The following is a 20,667-nucleotide window of genomic DNA, read 5'->3' on the forward strand; positions in this document are numbered from 1 at the left end:
CAAAATGTAAGTGATTGTTACTTCAAAAAGCAAGTTCTGGAAAAAAAAAAAAAAAGCAAGTTCTGAATAAACTGCCTTTACATGTTCTCACTCGGTTGGTGCTTTTATTTCCAACTATCCCAAACTTGAGCCATTAAAACAAAACCCATGACCTCATGGGTCTGTGGGCTGAGTGGGCTCTGTGGGATGGTTCTTCTGTTGTTCTCACTCAGGGTTTCTCGTGTGCTTGCAGACAGATGGTGGAGAGCCCTGGGTCCTCTGGGCTCAGAACTAAGATGTTGGGACTCGTGAACCCCTCTCTCCTCCATATGGTCTTGGGGCTTCTCCTCTCAATGTGGTCATTGCCTGTGATCTTTTCAGAGGAGCCAGGGGGTGTGCAGACTTCTTAAACCATGGTTCAGATCTCCCAAAATCGTCTTCAGACTTGGGAAAGTGAAGACGCTGGCTTTGATCAAGAACTGGGAATGGGAATTGGCACAGCTTCACTTCTACTGCATCTGACTGGTTAAATCCAGTTGTGTACCAGCCTGATTCCATGTGGGAAGGGACCCTTCCAGGCTATGATAACAAGAGGCACGGGGGCCACCTTTGGAGACTGGCTTCCACACATCTTCTTTCTCACTGACATGGCTCTTGGTCTCTGGGTGTTTGGTATCGAACACGGGCTTGGCTGAATCAGGGCTCAGCAAGGCTTGATGATCAGGTATGAACCGACAGAGGGTTGGCGTGTCCAAGAGATGAACAGAAAGGCTCTGCACTGGAGGCCCTGCCCCCAGGCCCACACCACCCTGTGTCATTCACATAAACATGCTCTCTGCTGCTCGGCACGCCGCTATTTTTAAACCTCTCAAGCAGTGAGTGGTGCTTAACATTTTTTGAATCAGGGACCCCTTAGGGAATCTCATGAAAGCTGTAGGAGACCCTCTCCCTGGAGAAGTCACTCACAGTTCTGCAGCATATTAATGGCAGCTGCCCTTTACCGAGATCTTCAGAGCAAGCCGGTGACCGTGTGCAATGCAGCATGTCCATGATCTGGACTTATTACCCCAAACATACTGCAGGCTAAACACTACCATTTAGCTCCATTTCATAGATGAGAAAGCCGAAGCTCAAAAAGGTTAAGGAGTGGGACTTCCCTGGTGGTCCATTGGCTAAGACTCCGATCTCCTAAAGCAAGGGGTCTGGGTTCAATCCCTGGTCAAGGAACTAGATCCCACATGCTGCAACTAAGACCCAGTGCCGTCAAATAAATAAAAACAAACACTAACTCTTTTTTTTTTTTTTTTTTTTTAAAAAAAAAGGGTTCTGGAGAAGGAAATGGCAACCCACTCCAATATTCTTGCTTGAAAAGTCCCATGGACAGAGGAGCCTGGTGGGCTACAGTCCATGGGGTCACAAAGAGTCGGAAACAACTGAGTGTGTGAGCGCACACATATTTATTCCTACTTCAGGTGCTTTATGCCTTTCAAAACTAAAGCCTCCTCTTAACAAGAAAAACTTCACAGACCCCTGTGGTAATTGTGTGCTTTAGTCCCTGATTAGAAAAAATGGACAGTGACAAGAAGCAACTACTCAGAGACATTTGCAAGTGAGAATGATTTCATCATCTGCAACAGATCAACACTTATTTGAAAACAGTAGTCTAATAAGAACCTGCTGTATGGTGCAGGGACCTCTATTCAATGCTCTGTACTGTCTTAGATGGGAAAGGAATCTAAAAAAGAAAGTGTGTATGTATATGTGTCACTGATTCACTTTACTGTACTGTGAAAGCTAACACAACATTGTGGACCAACTACACTCCAAGAAAAATTAATTGGGAAGTAAAAAAGGTTAAGGAGTAACTAGAAAACAGCACTGGAAGTCAGTGCAGGAAGGTCTGAAGACAAAGCCCAGACCCTTCAACCACTGCACCCTACAGTTTCGGGGTTTCTGGGATGCTCTGCAGTCCATCTGGGAACCCCAGGTTAAGAATCCCTGCTCTAAGGGCTTCCAAAGTTCTACTTCCTGATCTAAGTACCCTACCTGTCTTTAAGGCTCTGAATAAGCCAGACCCACTCCTTTCATCCCCCTCCCTACCCCCAACACCTGGATTTCTGGCTACTCCCAGGCCACACCTAGCTGCTGCCTCAGCCTGGCTACCCCAGACTCTGAGCTGGCCTCCCTTGAAATACACTCTCCCCATTCTGTCCTCAACCAAAGGTCAAGTCCCCTTCTCCCGAGAGCTTTCCTTGACAGCCTGCCCTGGACTAGTGCTGGCTTATCCCTCTCCCACTGGGGGCTCTCATCACTTCCTGAGTAACTGCTATTTTCCCAACTTAGCTCTGATCCTCTTGAGAGCAGAGACCCATCCTCCCTGTCTTTCTCACCTTCCTAGATAGACACTTTCATAAACACTAACGGTTCACAGACTCCTCCCCAGGCCCATATCCTCTGCTCTCCTTTTGATTCCTGGACCCTCAACCCCAAAGGCTGAATGAGACTCCAGAGTGGACCAGGTCAGAGAGGCACTGCCGAGACCCAGACATGTTTCCTTTCCGCAGAGAAGCAGCTGCTGAAATACAGTTTTAGAACCCAGTCCAGGGTCAACCCACACCTGGCCGCTCCAGCAGGAATATCTGGTATCATCTGTTTCTTTCTTTTGCATTCTCAGGGGACACCATGTTGCACGAAATCTGTGACTGTTTTGTTTCCTGATAACAATAAATAAAGGCTGAAAAGAATGTGCATGTATCGGTCGGATGCACAGCTTCTATGGAGCAAACAGGACAAAAGAAACATCAGCTTCTCAGACTTCCCTGGTGGTTCAGCAGTTAAGAATCCACCTGCGAAAGCAGGAGACATGGGTTCAATCCCTAGTTGGGGAAGATTCCACATGCCTCGGAGCACCTAAGCCCGTGCACCATAACTACTGAAGCCCATGCATCCTTCAGGCTGTGCTCTGCAAGAGAAGCCACTGCAATGAGAAGCCTGTGCGCTGCAACTAGAGAATAGCCCTCTGCTCACCACAACTAGAGAAAAGTCCACACAGCAACAAGACCCAGCACAGCCAAAATTAGAAAAAAATGAATAAATAAAATCTAAAAAGAAAGAAATACCAGCTTCCCAAGTTCCATGAGTGGAGAAGGCAATGGCACCCCACTCCAGTACTCTTGCCTGGAAAATCCCACGGACAGAGGAGCCTGGTAGGCTGCGGTCCATGGGGTCGCTAAGAGTCCGACACAACTAAGCGACTTCACTTTCACTTTTCACTTTCATGCATTGGAGAAGGAAATGGCAACCCATTCCAGTGTTCTTGCCTGGAGAATCCCAGGGACAGGGAAACCTGGTGGGCTGCCATCTATGGGGTCACACAGAGTCGGACACGACTGAAGCAACTTGGCAGCAGCAAGTTCCATGAGAGTCTGCTCTCCTGGTGCCCCACTCCCAAACCAGGCAATCGGTCAACAGGCCCTGGCTTATGGATGGAAAGCTGACAGCAGGATGTAAGACCACCACAGGCAGAGGTCAAGGACAGACAACGACCAAGGACAGAGATGATTGACCAGTCCCCCCCACACACATCATTTGTCCCCGAGGGCTAAAGTTACTGTCCTCCAAGCCCTGGGTCAAGCACTTTGCACTTGTTACAACCACACGAGCAAACTGTTGAATAATAAAATTCATTTTACAGGTGAGAGAACCAAAGCTCCAAGAGGTAATGACGTGCCCAGGACCACTGAGTCCATTGGGTACCATTAGGTATTTTGAGGACAGTCCAATAAAGGGACAATTGACCAAAGTGTGGTTAGGGCCGAGGCAATCCTCAGGGATGGCAAATAGCAGGCAAGGAACCACCAGTGTCACCACCCCTAGTCCTGAAGAGGGGACAGAGGGGAGGGGATTGGAAGTCAACCCAGAACACAGAAGCTGTGTGAAGAGGGCAAGAGCTGAGACATTTGGTCAGGGATGGAGGATAAATACCCAGCAAGCACTTTCCTCCTGACCACTAATCGCCTGCCCTCCCCATGCCACCTGTCGGCTGGGCAGGAGGTCACAGTTGGGAACAAATAGGTCAGACTCCAGGGGTGGGGTCGGGGAAGGGCTAGCACCTTCACCCTCTGGAAAGTGGCACATTTCTATGGGGTGGAGGCCAAAGAGACCCAGAGGGGCTTGTGCACAAGTCTGGGGCTCCTTCCTGCTCTGGGTGTTGGCACTCCCATCAACTCCAAGCATTGAGGTCTCACCCCTCATTTATTCCCCACATGGTCCAGAGCCCAAAAGGAACCTTCTAGTTCTTTGAGAAAATACGGTACGGGAGGTTTGAGAAGTCCTCAGCAGAGGGGAGCTGTGGTTTTACAATTAACCTAAAAGCCTCTTATTAGCATCTTGGCCTAAAAGTCTCCAAACACCCACACAGAAACGGGTCTTCCCCCACACCACCTGGCTTTCAGCTTTCGGGTAGAGAGAGGGTTTCAGCAGAGATGTGGGCTGAGGCTCTGCAGTTCAGCACAGCCCCTTTGGCAGAGTGGGACCAGGCTGCACCCCTGTGACAGGAGGCTCAGGGTGGGCTGACACCACATCAGCTCACCAAACCCTCCTTCATTTGCAGATTTATTAAATCGAGAGCCAATTCTGACACAGTTTCTTTCAAGCCATTCTACCTTGCAGGTGTGCAAAATTTATCTGAGATAAAGAAAACCATTACAGAGAGAGCACAATCTTCAAAGCCCACCTCTGAGACCAGGAAGAAATAAAAACAGTAGCCCATACAAATGTGCAATTAAGTTTGCAAATACTAGGGAGCCAGGAGAAACACCTTCCCTGTGGAGAGCAGGTCTTTAAGGCAATTTTCTTGAACTCTATTCAACACTTGTTCAGAATGCCTTTTAAAAATAACATATGATTATCTTCTCTCTCCAAAGGCTCCCTTATTCTTTCTCTTCCAGGTAAGAATGAGCCAGCTCTGGAGTGAGAAATGCAGTTGCTCATTTTGATAGGGGATGATGGGAGGTAGAGAAGAAAACCAAACAAACATCCTTGGCCAGGGAACAGGGTTTTGCTGAGGTGTAGGGAGGCCCAGAGCCTAGGGGCTGGCCCTGGGGGTCTTCACCCACCAATAGAAGGCCATGGTTCCAGAGATCAAGACTCAGCTTGGAGGAGGTGTCTATCCACAGCCTGGCCTGGGCTCCACAAATGCTTAGTTTCCCAGGTGGGGATTTGATTCCCTGTGAGAGGCAGAAGGCTTATTTCTGCTATAGGGTTTACTAAGCATTAGATTCATTTTTCTACATGAATTTGTGTGTGTGTGTGCTCAGTCGTGACCAACTCTTTGCGACCCCCTGGACTGTAGCCCGCCAGGCTCCTCTGTCCATGGGATTCCCCAGGTAAGAGTACTGGAGCGGGTTGCCATTTCCTTCTCCAGGGGATCTTTCCAACCCAGGGATCCAACTCACATCTCTTGCATTGCAGGTGCATGAAGCGGAGCTACAAATAAGTTCGAGATGGAGTCAGCACTGCAGAGGGTGATAGGACTCACATTTTGGCCCTGCCACTCAGCAACAGTGTGACTTGGGGCAAGTGGCTTGGCCTTCTGAGTCTCAGTTCCCTGAGCTGTAAAACAAGACACTGCATAGGACTGTTGGCTGAATATGTGGTTGTGTGTGGCAGTTTAAGTTATTAGTTTTTAAAATCAGTACTTTTTAATGAAAACAACTTGATCAAAAATCTGTCACAGAATTTGAGGTCCATTAAAAAAAGTTTAATGAGGAAAAAAAAAAAAAAGAGCACCTAGCAGGCTATATGTCCTGGACCCAGAAAAAAACCACTGCAGCTGGGGTGCAAAGCATCGTCCTAATTCTGGAAAGGGCCACCACCTAGTTACCAGGGCAGAGAACCAGAGGTATCACTCTGCAGAGACAGCACAGGTTTTGGATGGGACTCAGCTTTTTTTTTTTTTCGGCTGGGCCTGGTCTTAGTTGCAGCACATAGGATCTTTGATTGTCATTGCAGGGATCTTTAGTTTCAACATGCAAACTCTTAGTTGCAGCCTGTCAGATCTAGTTCCCTCACCAGGGATTGAACCTGGGCCCCTGCCTTGGGAGCACAGAGTCCCAGCCACTGGACCACCAAGGACTCATCTTTGAACCTTAGTTCATAATTTAGTGTCTATATGTCCCTTGGCCAAAGCCCTTAGCTTCTCTGTACCTCAGTTTCACCGTCTGTGAAATGGGAACGTGAATAATATCTAATCAAAAGAGTTAATCCATGTAAAGTGTTTAGCTAGTGTCTGGCACAGAGTAAGCATTAATAAGCATTGTTTTGTTGTCATTATGGCTTTCCCAGATCAGACTCCATGTGCTAAAATTTAATAACATTTTGTTTTTTTGTATTTATTTCTGCAGTTACTTTCTATTTATGGCAAGTGGTACTGTCTCCATTTACAGAGGTGTTATCAAGTTTCCCTTTTAAATACATCTATTTAAGCTAAAGTGGGTCAATATACAGAAGAGAAAAGAAATGAAAAATTAGTGCAGGTGGCTCACAGATGGGTGAGACGCTGAGAAGGTGTGAAGCAAAAATTGAAATTTGGGAAACACCCAGATAATAAGCCGTACGTAAAGCCAGAAGCAGACCCAAGCCATGCCCCACGCCCACCCCAAGGCCATCCCAAGGTCGTTCGGAGGCCAGCGACCTTGAAGCCTGCTCTTTCCTGCCTTCGGAGTCCTCCCTGGATATGCTACCCTGCCTCAGGCAGAAGTCCCCAGCTCCCCTGAGGATGACTTTCCCAAAACGAGGGTGCTGTGAGGAGCTCCCTAGGCCCCTTGCCTGCTTGCCTCCCTGGGATGCCTGGGCCCCAAGAGGGAACCATGGCATCTGAATCTCTGGGCAAGTCTGGTGGAAGACCTCCAGCCTGGGGGCTGGGGGCTGGAAACTGGGAGGTTGGGGGGAGGGTGTGGTCCCTCTGAAGAGGTAAACCGAATGCCATTTTTCTACAACTTCTAAGGAGAGACTTGGAACAGCCTGGAAAATAAAAACAGAATCCTGGCTCTGGCCGCCGAGGTGTTACAACTCAGCCCCAGTTGCCTGGCAACTGTGCAGGTGTGTGATTGGGTGAGCGGCGCTCCCAAGGAGCCAACCAGCGTCCGCCGGGCCGGCCAAGGTGGGAGCCGGTTCGGGAGCAGGCCAGCGGCCGCATCCGCATCCCGCATCCGCTCGCGCCCGCCGCCACCCTCCTGCTGTCCTCCTGCTGCCCCCTCCGCGAGAGAGGAATCGCTATGGCCTCAGGGGGTCGCGGTTTGGGCGGCTGCCAGGTACAGCACCCGTGCTGCGGCTTCCACTGCTGTCTCTAGCCCAGGTTGGGTCACCGACTTCAGAATCCGTGTCCGAGCGCCTTGACCCGCTACAGACTGGCCTCCCACCCCAGCCCAGCCCAAAGCCGGCATTTCAGAGAAACCCGAGAATGAGAACGGGTGGGGCCTCCGTCCCCAGGATCTAGGCTCTCTTTTGGCACATAAATACACCTTCTTCTGTCCCCAGAGAAGGTGCTAAGGGAGCAGAAGCTTTCAGAGGAGGGTTTTGGTGGACTTCTTTTGGTTGGCTCCACTCTCCAGATGGGTTCTGCAGCCGACCTCCCAGCACCAACAACCAGTAGGAATAGTGGATAAGAGGGCTGTTTGAAAGCAGGCCTGCGTTTGAATTCCAGCGGTGACCAACGGGGCTGTGTAGCCCTGAGCAAGTCACATCGCATCTCAGTTTGATGATCTGTAAAAGTTGTGGGGGGGCGGGGAACACCTGCTTCCTAGGGCTGTTGTCCTGGTTCAGTAATAAACATAGAACCTTTACCATGGTGCTTGGCAAATTCTCAGCCCTCAGTCCCAGAAAAATAGTTCCATTAGGGCCTAGAAGCTGGTGCCACCAGGCATAAGTCACTGATGCAGGGGTGCCTCCCACTCAGCACATGGCATTCTAATCCCCACCCCTTTTTCAGTAACCTGTGCAGGTGGCCTCTCAGAGGTGGGTCCCCGTGATGAAAGGTGGGCTGGCTACCTCACTCCTCCTATGGTGGCCCCTCCCAGCCAGCATCCCTGCATTTGCCGCCTCCTGGCACCATTTACAACCACCCTAAAGAAATGCTGAAGAACTTCTCTGGTAACCCAGTGGTTAAGAATCCACCTGCCAATGCAGGGGACACGGGTTCGATCCCTGGCCCAGGAACTAAGATTCCCACACGCCACGCAAGGGGCAACTAAGCCTGTGTGCCACAATTACTGAGTCCACGCCTAGAGCCACCCCAATGAGCAGCCCATGCACGGCAGCTAGAGAGTAGCCCCCACTTGCCACAACTAGAGGAAGCCCACACGCAGCCAAGAAGACCCAGCGCAGCCTAAATAAATAAATAAAAAGGAGTGCTGAGTCAAGGGGCAGGGGGTGGGGGCAATCAAGGTTTCTGCCTGGCTCCACCCGCTCCTGGCTCTGCCTTTTCACTCTCCCTCTTAGGCAGCACTCTCCATGGGGTCCTCTGCAGCCTGCACTAAGGACTCGTCTTCTCAGGGCAGGTGTTGCTCACTTGCAGTTCGGCAGGACTGGGCGCTCCCCCCACCTCACCACCACCAGGAAAGAAAAGGGGGAAGCAGGCCAGCTGACTTCACCCCTTGGCCAGTGGATAGCTCTCTTTTACGGAGAGTATCACCCCCCCACCAATCCCTCTCTTCCATCCTCTACCCCTCACTGCCTTCCACAGACCCCAGGCGGCAGGCGGAGAGGCCAAGTGTGAAAGCGCTCCTGCCGGGCAAGAATGTAGAGAAGGAAATCTCTGAGATTGAGGCAAACCCCACCCCGCCTTGTGGGAGGCTCCTGGAAAGACTTGCTGAACCCCAGGGGCTGAAGACCCAGACTTTGTTCACACTCCCCAGCCTGGAGGGGGGTGCCTGCAAATCCCCTACACTCCAAATGCACTTGGTTCAGATGTGTTTTCTTAAAAAGATTAATTCCATGCAGTCCCAGGCAGCCTTTGACACTGATGTTTACATGGGGTTTTTAAAAGCTTCTGCTTTTCAGCCAACATATTAACATGTTAACAGTTGTGCTTGACTCTGCTTTGGTGTCTGGGCTTTTTTTCCTGCTTCTTTAGAGTTTTCTGTACTTTTTTTTTTTTCAAATTTTCCACAGATGGTGTGTATTACTTTCATAGCAAAAAATTAAAATAAACAAAAACAAAAGATTAATTAGTGGGCCCGCTCAACAACCTGTTTAAATCCTTATCGGAAGGGTAGCAGAGTTTCCCAGAGGGCCAGAAATGGCCTCTGTCTCTGGATTCATGCTGCTTTCTGAAGCCACCCTGGGCAAGAAGGGCAGGGAGGCACGGGTGGGACAAAGTGATCCCAATGATTCTCCTGGGACCCCTCTAGGGAATGGCTGTGGTCCTACTGGGGAGCAAGTGGCCAGCAGGTTCCTGGAAGTCACCTACCCGTGGTACCAGGCAGAAACTACCCTCTTAGGAAACCGGCAAATGAAAATTCTGGTTTTCCCTTTGTTCAGCTCTGCGCGTCCAGGAGGGCTTCCCAGGTGGTTCAGTGATAAAGAACCTGCCTGCCAATGCAGGAGACACAGTTTTGATTCCTGGGTCTGGAAAATCCCCTGGAGGAGGAAATGGCAACCCACTCCAGTATTCTTGCCTGGAAAATTCCCTGGACAGAAGAGCAGGGTGGGCTAAACAATCCGTGGGGTCACAAAGAGTCGGGCTTGACTGAGTGACTGAGCACATTAGGAACATAGGCTGGAAGGGCAGGGTAGGGAGATGGGTTGTCCGTCCCTCATTCCTGCAGCTTCCTCATCTGCCCATCGTGACCCAGCCCCGCCCGAGTTACCGACTCCTTCCAGCTTGGCCTCCTCCAATTTGTTGCAACCAATACTGCCCAAGGCACTGCCCTGGGAGATCCATCCATGCCTTGGCCTTGAACAGTCTTCTCCCAGGAAGCTCTAGGACCCAGCAGAAAAGGAGACTTGCCAAGATGCTAGAGAGAAAAGGGGGCAGGGATGGCTCTTCCAAAACAATAACAGTAAGTGAAAATTTAGAGCTAGTGACCTCAGGGTCAGCACTGTGCTCAGCCCTACATGTGTGAAATCCCTAACCTTCTCAACACTCCAGCAAGGCAGGTGTTATTATCCACCTTCTAGATGACAAACTGGAAGCGCAAAGAAGTTCAGAGGCCTCCACAAAGCCCACAAGTACAAACTGGCAAAGCAAGAGCCAGATCCGGGTCCTCTGGGGTCAGCCTCTTGCTCCCAACAGTATCTTTCCTGCCATCATATCTTCAATGTTGTGCAAATACAGGTGAATAGATAAGGCAAGGATGGAGGGAAGGGACTTCCCTGGTGGTCCAGTGGCTAAGACTCAGCACTCCCAAGGCAGGGCGCCCAGCTTTGATCCCTGGTCAAGGAACTAGATCCCACATGCTGCAACGAAGCGTTCATAGGCTGCAAAAATCAAAGATCCCTCATGCTGCACCTAAGACCCAGCACAGCCAAATAAATAAATATTTTAAAAAAAAGATGGAGGGGACTTTCCTGGTAGCCTACTGGTTAAAAATCCATCTGCCAGTGCAGGGGACACGGGTTCTATCCCTGGACCAGGAAGATTCCACATGTTGCCACAACTACTGAGCCTGTGCTCTACAATAAGAGAAGCTGCTGCCAGGAGAAACCTGTGCACTGCAATGAAGACTAGCCCCTGCTTGCAGTAACTAGAGAAAGCCCTTGCAAAGCAATGAAGACCCAGCACAGTCAAATAAATTAAATTTAATTAATAAATTTATTTTTTAAAAAAGGATGAAGGTAGCTTCTATGTCCCCTAACCCTCCATCTTCCAATGGGCCTGCCCCAAACCTGGGCCTGAACAAAGCATCATACTCAGCTCATCTCAACAGGAACTATGGGAAGAGGCCATGCCACAGACACTGGGACCCCCTCCTTGGAGGTCCTGCAGACAGCCCTCTCCTCTTCCTGCTCAGAAGTGGATGGCCAGGACCCTTTCTATCTGTGGGATAACCCTGAAAGTGAAGCCGGGGAGGCACCCCTACTTGCTGCACTGGGGAAAGGCAGCAAAGCAAAAGCAGGGGAGCTGCAGTGGCCAGCGGGTCATTATTTACCCGTAAACTGGGTCTTCTGTTACTGGGAGCTCATTGAGGGCAGGCTGGTCTTTTCACACATCCATCTCAAGCACCCAGTGGAGCAGCATCCAGAAAACTGGGTCAGCACCCCTGGGAGGCCACAGACCTTTGGTGGGTGAGCTATGCTGAGACCCCATATTCTCTTGAGGACACTTATCCAGTAACAACACCAGGAGAGGCAGATTTACAGGGATCCTAACAAAGCATACACAGCCCTCCCAAGGCCCTGCACCTAGTTGCAGAGCACCTAGTTCTGTATTCATGACTTATTTTTTTTAATATTTACTTATTCATTTATTTGGACTTCCCTGGTGGCTCAGTGGTAAAGAGTCCGCCTGCTGATGCAGGAGTTGCAGTTCGATCGGTCAGGAAGATCTCCTAGAGAAGAAAATGGCAACCCCCTCCAGTATTCTTACCTGGGACACCCCATGGACAGAGAAGCCTGCTGGGCTATAGTCCATGGGGTTCACAGAAGAGTCGGACACAACTTAGAGATGAACCACAATGATTTATTTGTTTGTCTGCCTCAGGTCTTAGCTGCAACACATGGGATCTTCATTGCACCATGTGGGATCTTCCCTTGAGGCATGAGGGCTCTAGTTGTGGGTCCCGGAGTACACAGGCTTAATGGCTGTGGCACATGGACCTAGTTGCTCCTTGGCATGTGAGATCTTAGTTCCCCCACCAGGGATTGAACCTGCATCCTCTGCCTTGCAAAGCAGACTTCTAACCACAGGACCACCAGGGAAGTTTCTCATGACTTGTTATACTTTTTCATAAAAAGGGGAGTCTAATTTGTGTAAACTCCACAAAATCTGGAACCAGCCCAGAATGTCAAAACCTGGAACCCATCCCCTGACATACACACACCCTGCTCCTAGCTGGCACATGTAAGCTGATTTTCCAGGGAAAGAACAGTAAGAACCAGGGTAGAATGAGAAGGGATGGCGGGGCCCTGAGACCAAGGAAACCCCCAGATCACAGTCAGATTTTGATCATGATCAAAGCTGCGTAGAACATCAAATGCAGGTGGGAGGGTTGGGCAATACCCCTACCTCCACCCCCAAATAGTGTCAATATCAGAGTTCAAAAAAGCCCTCAATCTTTTTGAATGGGGAAAACTTTTTAATATTACATGACTCTCTTTTTCTTTTTTTAGGAAAAATTTTATTCATTTATTTTTGACTGCCCTGGGTCTTTGTTCCTTTGTGCAGGCTTTCTCTAGTTGTGGCGAGCAGGGGCTACTCTTCATTGTGGTGCATGGGCTTCTCATTGTGGTGGCTTCTCTTGTTGCAGAGCACAGGCTCAGTAGTTGTGGCACATGGGCTTGGTTGCTCCGCAGCATGTGGGATCTTCCCAGACCAGGGATTGAACCCATGTACCCTGCATGGGTTCAATCTGCAGGCAGATTCTTATCCGCTGTGCTACCAGGGAAATCCTTGAGTGGGGGCACCTTTTGAGAATCTGATGAAAACTCTGGAGACATTAAAATGCACTCACACACAGAATAGTGCATATCCTTGCAGGGGGTTATGGCCCCTGAGGCTCACTGGTTGGCCCTGCAGGAGGCCGGGAGGCCCAGGTTGAAGCCCCTACAATGGAGGCAGTGGGATGTGGTGATGTAGCATGGTGACTGTCAGGAAACTGGGTTCCAGCCAGCTTCTATGTCTCTTCAATTAGCCAAACCTCTACTAAACTTTGCATGAGGTGTTCTCTAAATTCCTTCTAATTCCTTCTAGAATTCTGATTATTTCTGTGACTTTCATCTTCTGCCGGCCTGAGCACTGCCCCAGGCCTTTAGGGAGAAAAAAAAAAAAGAACCAAACCACCCATTCCATGCAGTAAGATCTTTTCATACGTTGCTTGTTTAATTCTCTCAGTTACTCTATGGAGCAAATATTCTTTGCTCCATTTTACAGACTAGAAACCCCTCTGTTGGCATGAGGGGTAAAGGAACTCCCCCAAAGTGATGGTAGCTAGTGAGGTTCAGATTTGAACCTGGATCTGCTGGGACCACACAAGCCTGTGCCTTTGCCATGGCCACACCGATGCCCTTAGTCCCCCTTCCTTCTCACACCCACTGTCAACTAGGCCTTGAAATATTGGTCTTTCCCCCTACCTCTTGGCCTCAAGCCACCTGCTTCCCTCTCTCTGTCCCTAGGGGTCTGCTTGCCACCCAACAGATGGGAAATGAAGACCCCAATCCCATCCAGCTGGATCAGATCCTATTGAACCTGATTCCTCCTGGGGCCAATGCTTTGTTGGGGGACAATTAATGGCCATGGTTGATTGTTGGACACTTAGACATGGAGCAGCATCACCCAGGTTTGCCTTCCCAGCCTAAAAGCCCAGATTAATCGCCCTGGGCTGGTTCTGTCACACACGGGGATATATTTTCCTCTTGGAATTTACAAGTAGTTCCATCTGAGAAATAAACAACCGGAGATAAAAATTACATTGTCACAGTGCAGGTGTGATAGATGTAAGAAGCAAACCGTCGTCGTGGTTGCTGTGGAGGTGCTCTGCGGACAGAATCCACCAGATGAGACCTAGAGGAGCCCCAGGGAAGGGGAATGAGATGCTGATAGGACCTCAGCCGAATGGGAAGTGTGGACTCTCTGCAATTTACATTCCATCACTCTAAATCATAGGGTTCCAGGCCGGCCTCCTGGAGCCCGGGTGAGAGTTTGATTGACAGGAGACCTCCTCAAGCCACTCCACCTCTCAGCTGCAGGCCTCAGGAAGGGGGAGCCTGGACAACAGAACAGGCCCCAATTGAAGAGCCAGCAGGGGATGCTCGGCTTAAACTTGGCCAAAGTGTCTCCATCAAGACACCAGCTAGGGACTTCCCTGGTGGACCAGTGGTTAAGAATCTGCCTTCCAAGGTAGGGGACGTGGGTTCGATCCCTGGTCAGGGAACTAAGATCCCACTTGCCACTAAGGATACATGTCACAACTAGAGAGAAGCCTGCTCACCGCAAAGGAAAGCCTAGATGCTGCAACCTAAGACCTGACACAGCCAAATCCATAAATACTAAAAAGAAAAAAAGACACCAACTGCTTGACTTGTCTCTACTGCTACTAGCTGAGGGAACCCAGGCCGACCTAAGTCTACCTGTAAAGAAAGCCACTTCAGAGACACCCACAAGAAGACCAGACTGGACCTGGGTTCAGAATAACTAATGTTTACTGAGTACTATGTGCTCAGTCCTCTGTGAAGGACCCAGCAAAGATTATCTCATATTAATCCTCAAGGCAACGCTATGAAGTGGTATTAATCCCATTTTGCAGATGACAGAGTGAGGTTCGGAGAGGTTAAGTGACTTGTCCAAGGTCCCTGGAATGGATTCAATCTTGTTGTTTAGTGGCTAAGTCGTGTCCAACTCTTTGCAATTCCATGGACTACAGCACGCCAGGCTTCCTTGTCCTTCACCATCTTCTGGAGTTTGCTTCACAGACTCATGGTCATTGAGTCAGTGATGCCGTTCAACCATCTCATCATCTGTCACCCCTTCTCCTCCTGCCCTCAATCTCTCCCAGCATTAGAGTCTTTTCCAATGAGTCCTCTCTTCGTATCAGGTGGCCAAAGTATTGGAGGTTCAGCTTCAGCAGTAGTCCTTCCAATGACTATTCAGGGTTGATTTCCTTCAGGATTGACTGGTTTGATCTCTTTGCTTTCCAACGGACTCTCAAGAGTCATCTCCAGCATCACAGTTTGAAAGCATCCATTCAGCGCTCAACCTTCTTTATGGTCCAACTCTCATATCCGTACATGACTACCGGAAAAACCATTCAGTGAATGGCCCCCAAAATATATGTCCACATCCAAATCCTTGGAACTTGGAAATGTGACTTTATTTGGAAAGAGTCTTTGCAGAGGTAATTAAGGATCTTGAAATGAGATCATGCTGGATTACCCAGATGGGCCCTAAATTTAACGGCGAACATCCTTCTAAGAGACAGAAGAGGAAAAGACAGAGAAGAGAGAAGCCTGGTGAAGACAGAGGCGGAGACTGGAGTAGCCACGAGGCCTAGTAACCACCACCGGAAGCTGCCCCCCAGGGCCTTTGGAAGGAGCACAGTCCTGCCCACACCTTAAGTTCAGATTCTTTTTTTTACCTCCAGAACCGTGAGAATACATTTCTGCTGTTTAAGTCACTCAATTTAGGATTCTTTGTTGCTTGTTTCTTTGTGAGTGCGTGTGTGTGTGGTTGGTTTTTTTTTTTTTTGGTCATGTCACACAGCTTAAGGGATCTTAGTTCCCCAACTGGAGACTGAACCTGGGCCCACATATGAGGAAAGCACAGAGTCCTAACCAGTATACTGCCAGGGAATTCCCTAGCCACTCTATTTGTAGCAACTTGTCATGACAGCCCTAGGAAAAGAATACAGGGCCACAGCTAACAAATGGCAGAGCCAGGATTCAGATCTGGCAGGCTGGCCCCAGACTCGGGGTCTGCCCACCAGATGATGCCTGGATGCCAATCCTGGCTCCACTGCAGTCACGGTGTGTGACCTTGAGAAAGTTGCTAAGCCTCAGCCTGCTCACCTGCAAAATGAGGAGGTCAAACAAGACAAGTGGGGTGACTCCGGGGCTGCCATGGTGACAAGAAGGACAAATGGGGTTCTGAGGACATCATCAAGTGCAAAAAAGAAAAAGGCCTTTCTTAGCAAATCATTTGCAGACTGCAACTTCTGTGGGGTTTTGGCCACCCATGACACAGTCCCCACCTTCTAGTTACAGTCCCCCTTCAGCACACTCTCCCAGGCCTCAGTGACTGGTTCAGGGCCAAACCAGGGTTGTGACGTCAGATTCAGAAAAATAAGCTTTCTCTTTCTGAGAGGGAGGGGGGCGTGAACTTGGAGTTGCTGGGCCTTTTGAGCATGTGCCGACGCAAGAGAAGTCATGCTAAGATGCTAAGAAGCAGAAACCAAGTCCTGGTGATCACGTCACACCTGAAGATGAATCTTGCAGTTTTATGAGCCTGGGAGATTTCTTTTTTTGTTTCAACAGTTTGAGTTTCTGGCCTTTCTAAACTGGGTGTCCCAACCCTCAAGGAAAGAGTGGGATGAATTGACAGAATAGCATGGAAACATATACATTATCATATGTAAAATAGATAGCCAGTGGGAATTTGCTCTGTGACACAGGGAGCTCAACCCAGTGCTCTGTGACAACCTAAGAATCTGCCTGCAGTGCAGGAGACCCCGGTTTGATTCCTGGGTTGGGAAGATCCCCTGGAGAAGGGATAGGCTACCCACTCCAGTATTCTTGGGCTTCCTTTGTTGTGGCTCAGCTGGAAAAGAATCTGCCTGCAATGCAGGAGACCTAGGTTCAATCCCTGGGTTGGGAAGATCCCCTGGAGAAGGGAAAGGCTACCCACTCCAGTATTCTGGCCTGGAGAATTCCATGGACTGTATAGTCTATGGGGTCTCACAAAGAGTTGGACGTGACTGAGCAACTTTCACTCACTCACTCAGGATGTCCAGGCACATGGAAGGGAGGTTCATGAGGGAGGGGACAGGTGTATTCCTGTGGCTGCTTCATATTGATGTATAGCAGAGGCCAACACAATATTGTAAAGCAATTATCCTCCAATTAAAAAATATAAGAAAAGAAAAAAATATAAGCCAGTTTTCTCCATGGGTCTCCATCACACTGAGGATACCCTGCTGTGATCTCCCCACAACCCAAAAGGTCTCGCGTGAACTGAACACTCTGCCCACTCCTTTCGCCTGGTCCCTGTGGCCCAGCCGCTGGGGCCATCTTGCTGTTCCTGGAACATGCCAGGCACACTTCTTCTCAGGGTCTTTGCTCTGGTTTTCCCCTCAGCCCAGTCCCTCTCTTGCCCCAGCATCCACATACTCTGTCCATCATCCACCTGGCTCTCTGATCAATGTCACTTCCTCCTAAGGTTTCCTTGAGCGCCTTATCTCAGACTACCCATGGCCACTTTCTGTGCTCACCTCCACAGTCCTCATCAGCCTGCCTTTGCTTTCTCGTCCCTGACCCGCCCTGGAATGTGGGCTCCATGACAGCAGGGCTCTGCCTGTCTCATTCACCACGGTGTCCTCACCATCCAGGCTCCTAGTATCTGGCAGGTGTCATTACATGTCTGTTCAGGGACCAAATGAATGAGTGCTGGATGCCCTGGGTGCCTGTAAGTGGGGAACCTGCTGTAGTCTGGAGGGCTCAGGGCTGCTTCTTGAGGATGGGTCATTTGAGCTGAGCTCTAAAGGAAGAGAAGGAATTACCCAGGTGAGGGGGTGGGGCAGAGGCAACATTACAGGCAGCATCATCTGCTTGTGGGAGGATCCCGACCAGGATGGAGACTGACACAGTGAGGGACAGAAAATCAGTAAGGGGTAAGTTGTGTGAGGTGTGATCAGAGGCATAGACAGGAGGGGTCAGTTTACACAAAGCCCTGAAAGCTCTGATCCCAGAGCTGTGGGAAGCCACTGGAGGATTTTAAACAATAAAATTGATATGATCAGATCATTTTCCCTAACATCACCTTTTTGTAGGACAGAGCCTGAAGACAAGAGAAGAAGCTAGAACACAATCAGGAGACTACTGCAATAGTCCAAGCGTGAGATGCAGGGCCCTGGTTTAAGATGGTAGAAGCAGGGGACATGGAGAGAGGGGGATACGTTTGAGCAATGTGCAGGGGATGGGCTGGACTGGTGGAAGATGATGAAAAAGTGGATGACTCAGTGGGTGCTCAGCAGATAGCAAAGCAGGCCCCTCAGTGTCCTAGATTTGGACACTTCTATTAATGTGGCCAGAGATTATAGCTGCTTGGGGTTCTTTTTTTTTTTTTTTTTTGGAAGGCACATCAAACTTTCTGACTCACTGCGCTTGCAGGCAATCGCTTCCTCATCAGAACAACCCTTATGGGGACAAGAAGTCTCTACTGTGAGGGAGGCGGAGCCCGCGGCAAGCTGCTGGATCACAGTCTGGAGAGAGGTGTTGGGGCATCACACGCTGGCCAGGTCTGGAGAACCGCTGGGGGCGGGGATTTTATTTCAAGAATGAGAAAGTGATCATGGGCAAGGGGTATATACTCTTTCCTTTCACTAGGCTAGAGAATTTTTGAGACAGGGGAAAAAAAAGAAATAGTAGGAGAAATGTCACCAAATTATGATACCTATATCTCTGTTTCTAGAGTCTTCCATGACCCCCTCCCTGCTCTGGTGTTCTACTGGACTGTGTCAATGCCTGTGGATGATTACAGAGACCAGAGAAGGAATCCCCTGGATGGAAGCTTCAGAAGCTGGAATCTGGAAGACTTATGTGGGACACAGGCCAATCCCGAGCAAGGATGAGCTCCTTAAGCAGAAATCAAGTGGCCATGAATTTGGTGGCCTTTCTCTACTTTTTAACAACCATGCCCCATTAAAAATGGCCATCATGGGTTGCAAACCAGTGTGAAGGTACTTAATGCTACAAAACGGCACACTTTAAAACCGCTCAAAACGGTACATTTTATGTTATGTGCAACATAAACACGAAAAATGTAGTCCACTGAAACAACCAACTACTGAAGCTTTCACTTCTCCTACAAATGCCTGCGAAGTGAGAGGCCCCCATTCGTTGCAACCAGAGAAAGCCCCCACAGAGCAACAAAGGCCCAGCGCAGCTAAAAATAAATATTTAAAAAAAAAATCAAAGCGGCTAATACTTAAAAGAAAAAAAAATGTCATCATAGAGTTTTGGGGGCCCTCTCCAGATGCTCTTCTGAGTCAGAATCGTTCCAGAGCTGGACTTCCTCATAGATTACACCATTGTTCTATCCTGCTTCCTCAAGTTCCTCTGAGCTGTGTCTCTAGGAGAAGAAATGGTATACATGAAAAGTGCCCCTAGGTCACGTTGGAGCCAGGGTTCAGAATGCATGAAGGGAAAGAGCCCCTCTCTGGATCCAGAGAGTCAACCTGTGTGGGATTTGGATGGCTGACCTTGGCCAATTAGTGCCTTGCTCGGTGTAACCAACCGAGTCACAGATTCAATTCAATTCAGCAAACATTTATCGAGCATCTCAGAGCCAGCTGATTTCTGTCTGTTCTGTAAGTGCAATGAAGCTCAACCTTCTCTCTAGATTAGAGTTATTTGTATTTCGAGGCGAAAAGGTAGGTTTTAAGTACCTGTGAGAGGTGGTAATGGATCCTGGGGGAGGGGTGGGCATGGACTGGGGTTGAGAGAGAGGAGCTAAGAAACGGCCTGTGAGTCAGAACGGCAGGACCTGGCCACAGAGACAGGGAAGAAAAAATACCTGAGAAGCCAGATGAAACCTGGGGATTTTTTTAAAATTCCCCCTCCCCCCTACATACTTTCTTTTTAATCAAAAAGATCATGCATGCACATAGTTTAAAAATTTTTTTCCCAAAAAACACAAAAGGGAATACAATGAAAAACAAGTCTCCTTTCCTCTCCCAGACCTCCACTCCCTAGCATCTTTCTTCAGAGGCATCCCACTGTTAATAGTTTCTTTTGTGGTCTTTCCAGAAAATTTCTATCACATACAAGCATATCTTTCTTTTTAAAATCCAAATGGGAGTGCAGTGTATTACCACTGCTTTTTCACTTAGCAATGCATCTTGGCATCTAGCCCATATCAGCGCTACACAGTCACCCATTCCTTAGAGTACAGAATCCGATTGTATGGGGTTGTTGTAATCTACCCAATCGATCCCCTACTGATGGACATTTAGGTTGCTTCCCGTTTCTGCTATTACAAGCAATGATAACGTGCACGCTCCTATATGTGCATTTCTGCCCACAGGTGCAAGGGAATCAGTAATAATTTCCTGGAAGTGGAATTGCTATATTTAGATAGATGTGACTGACTGTGGCTGAGAAGTCCAGTTGGAGCTCTCTCTCCGGGAGAGGAGCTGCCGTGTACCGAGCCTCTACCTGCACCCCTTCCTTGCACAAGGCCCCAGGTCCCTCACTGCCATGTGGCCATATCAGAGCAAGGGTTAGGACTGCATGTTGGGAAAGAGTTCTCTGGATTCTGGGTTCAATGCCTGGGTAGGGCAGATCCCCTGGAGAAGGGCATGGCAACCCACTCCAGTATTCTCACCTGGAGAATTCCATAGACAGAGGAGCCTGACAGGTTATAGTCCGTGGGGTTGCCAAGAGTCGGACACAATTGAGCGACTTTCATTTATTCACTGGATTCGGAGGAGCCAACTTGCATGGCTGAGGACCCAACTGGGAGCTAAGAGAATGCAGACCCCCCCTCCAGTCAAAGAGGTTAAAAATGTGCAGAGAGGGAATTCCCTGGCAGTCCAATGGTTAGGACTCTGCACTAAAGATGTGGGTTTGATCCCTGGTCAGGCAACTAAAATCCCACAAGCCAGACTTGCCTGGCAGTCCAGTGTTTAGGAATCCGCCTGCCAATGCAGGGGCCACGGGCTCGATCTGTAGTCCAGGAAGATTCCACATGTGATGGAGCAGCTAAGCCCCTGGGCCACAACTACTGAGCCTACGTTTTAGGGCCCTTGAGCCGCAGTAAGA

General features: G+C 49.3%; 1 protein-coding gene and 1 long non-coding RNA gene across 2 annotated transcripts in view; both read right to left on the reverse strand.

Moving 5' to 3' along the window:
* Positions 1 to 20,667, reverse strand: part of RTN4RL1 (reticulon 4 receptor like 1) — a 73,180-nt gene that overhangs the window by 25,684 nt on the left and 26,829 nt on the right. The window lies entirely within an intron of this gene.
* LOC122694524 lies at positions 182 to 17,074 on the reverse strand. The gene is made up of 3 exons (XR_006341202.1): positions 16,645 to 17,074; positions 11,153 to 11,158; positions 182 to 192 (listed from the first exon to the last, which is right to left on the reverse strand). It is a non-coding gene; the product is annotated as an uncharacterized LOC122694524 (long non-coding RNA).

The sequence above is a fragment of the Cervus elaphus genome, chromosome 5, assembly GCF_910594005.1.
Source record: "Cervus elaphus chromosome 5, mCerEla1.1, whole genome shotgun sequence".
NCBI lineage: Eukaryota > Metazoa > Chordata > Mammalia > Artiodactyla > Cervidae > Cervus > Cervus elaphus.